This window comes from Mercenaria mercenaria, chromosome 6 (assembly GCF_021730395.1).
Source record: "Mercenaria mercenaria strain notata chromosome 6, MADL_Memer_1, whole genome shotgun sequence".
Lineage (NCBI taxonomy): Eukaryota > Metazoa > Mollusca > Bivalvia > Venerida > Veneridae > Mercenaria > Mercenaria mercenaria.
In genome coordinates, this window is record NC_069366.1 from 90,453,696 (window position 1) to 90,457,196 (window position 3,501).

A 3,501-nucleotide genomic window follows, 5' to 3' on the forward strand; every position below is an offset into this window, starting at 1 on the left:
TGACTACTTGTCTTAATCAGATTTATAATTATATCCACCAGTTTTCTCTTAGTCTGTTGCATTCAGTCTCATTCAAGTATTAGCGTATTAATTATAGGAACATCATCCGAGGCAATAAGAATGGATATGCAATTCTTCTAATTAAATGGCTTTTTTGCTACAAATAGTTTTATGATCCTAACTTTATATCAAGATAGTTGAAAACATATGTCAAGAGAAAAAGGTAAATCTTTACAGCTAAGAAATGTTTATCATACAATAAAACGTATTTGAAATGTGTGTTTTCCCGATAACGACCAGGTAACATGAACAACAAAGAAACATCTGTATGGTAACGTTTGTTTTTAAGTGGCGTTGGGGAACATACCACCGAAAACTGCGAGCCAATATATGTATTATGTACGATTTTTTATGAGGGATAATGTCGACTGTATATAGGAGTCCATGTACTAGTTAGCCCATACTTACAGAACACTCTGGTCAAATAATTCATATAAACTTTCGGAAGTATTGAACTGCGATGAAAACTCATCTTTGTTATACAACACAACATTTACTTGTTTTGAGATAATCTAATTAAGTTACGTATGTACCAGTAAGCTGCATCTGGCAAAATGATTCACATTAAAATTTTTTCCATAAAGGTTTGTTCAATTGTCATTCATTTAGAAATGCTTGATAACGAAGCATTCAATTTAGTGCTCATTGCGTAAGTGTGTAATTTTTTTTTCAAGTTTAATTGTTATAATGTAGCGTAGTTTTTGTGAAATAAATGATAAATTGAACATGCATGATATACTAAATGGTAGACAGTCATTGTTCAAAGTTTAGGTCATTGTGGGAGGGGACATTGTATAAGGGGGCATATACAACTATCAAAGATTATTTGTTGTACTGTACCTGACATATCTTGATGATAACGTAAGTGTCAATGAACTGAGGTCGAACATGTGAGATGTGTTTAAAAGTATATCATACAGAAAATATTAATCTTTGTGTCTATTGATTGTGACCATTCTATATAATTGAACAATTCCTTAAACAAGTAGGTAACCAGAGACCTTTTGACAAATGCTTTATCAACTGATGCCAGTAACGATCAACTGATGCCTGTAACGTAAGTACTATTTAGACGACTGAATAGAAGCACTGTCAAGATAAGATGGTTTTAGGAGTATTTCGTATGTCAGTTGCCAGTATAGTCTCTGTCTCTACTCTCATTTAAATGAAATATTTTGCTAATATTAAGAATTTAAAAACAGTTTAACGAGGTAGGTTACTTTGTTACCAGGGTAAATTCAAATAAGTTGAACCGCAGCAATTTTTTGTATTTCGTATAATTTAAAGTTTTCACTGTTACAATATCAACTTCGTTTATCTCTGACCCTTCAAGTACAATTGTTATACAGGTTTGAAGAACGTGACGCTCCAAAGGTATTTTATATAGAAAGAAGATGGAAAATACGTGTATTTAACAGTTTTCAGTGTATTTTGGTTTCATTGTTATCAGCAGAAGTCTGCATAATTAATAAATTTACTAGTATGCGCGTTAGCTTTCTAATATAAGCTTAAAATGTATATGTCGCGGGACTCGTGTTTCCATGGTAACGCATGTTCTCTCATTTTTAAACAATTATGTATGAAAACGAGTTTTTTCGACGGCTTCAGTGCCATTCTGTTAATGACCAAAATGGAATATTTGGGTAATTATTAACAAAATACCAAGCACTTTACAAGGTATCCTATTTTTTCTTAAAGTTTAAAGTAACCATGGCAACACAGTTGTTTAAAATAGATTATATCCTGCTTTTTTATCGTAATTTCTTATAAAGAATGTTAAATAAGATTATCTTTCTTGTTAATGTAGCTTTAAAACATTTTATTTCTAACGTAAGTAATATTTTCGTGTTATTTGCATTTATTTTAACAAGTTTTACAACTCAAAATACTTACAGCAATACCCTTCGTCTGACATGTTTTATGGAAAAATCATTCTGCATGCTGTTATTATTTTTATGGATATTGTTGAAATGCAAATAAAAAGCCGACGTTGTGTTCCTTTAATAGACCAGGGTCAACGCTTTTGAATTTTACATTTAGATATTTAGGTCACGGGCTTCGTTTCCATGGTAACATCAATTTAATTCAAGAAACCTCAATTTTCTACTGAAATTTGAACAATTTTAGAGCTTAGTTTTAATATATATAAGTAATAAATTATCAACGGAAACTGAAAAATAGGTATTACAAATCAAACTGACTAATTTTTATTTGAAAACGGCCGAATTAAATAACCTTTCACCGAATGACATTGGTTACCATCATCCATTTTCTTACATTCCGCATATTATTTCAATATAACTACATAAAAGAAGCAAAATATTGATTATTATTCAGGGCGAAAGACACATGAAAAATATTTCAGCAAATAATGACTGTTTAAAAATTGTTCAGATAAAGAAAATGCATAGAATTATGTACTTTCAAAATAAAAAAAAAACTATTAATTTTGCGCGGTAACTGACACATAATTTCATGACGTCACTTTAAAGCAACAATGTTTTGAAGCGTTTCTGCGGCAATTTATTCATTATTTCTGCATTATTTAACCATCAAGCCTCATATCGGACACAGGTTCAGGAGTTTTTTTTTCCTGAAGAATGGATATACCGACACATTTAGTTTGTCGTAAATCGTCACGTTAGCTACCGGTTGGGCATGCGCACATACAAGTATTAAGGTAAGCTACCTCTTAAACGACATATATATGCCTCAAAAGTGTCATTTAGTGTTTAATGATATCGTCCAGACAACTTAATTCTATAAAGGGAGATAATTTAAAAAGTGAGCGAGATAGACTTGTGATTTTTATACACTTCCTTTACTTTTAAAGGCCTTTATCATTTTGTGAAATTTTAACAGAAACGATTGGATAAATTTAGAGTTCCTCATTGGAAAAGATATGTTGTAAGTTTTTAAAGGGAGATGATTCAAAGAGTAAGCTAGGTAAATTTATTGTACTTGTGCGAAGCACTTTTCTCTAATGTCCTTAATCTTTTTATGAAGTTTGCATAAGTTTCATTCACCACTTTTGGATTACCTAATAGTAGTATATATAGATGGACATTGTCTCAACTGCATGACCTTCGACCCTTATTTCAGACACTTTTATTTTCTGTTTGTCATGTTCAGTGTTAGCTTTGCATAAATTCTAAATGACTGAAAATACTTTCATAATACATTTAGGGTATAATTTTCCAAAATGTTGTGAATACGTAATCACTGAAATAAAAGCTACACAGATAAAATCGCAAAATCAGAATTTCATAGCATGACCTTTTAACCCCTCTAACGTACATAAAATATTGTTTTTACTTTAGGAGACAGCTATCAAACTATGCAGGAAGGGTCAAGTTTCAACAATATGCTGTCTTCATGCATTAAAATGCCGTCCCTCATTGAATGGTTTGTAGGGTCTATTTGTCACTAAAACCACCTGAC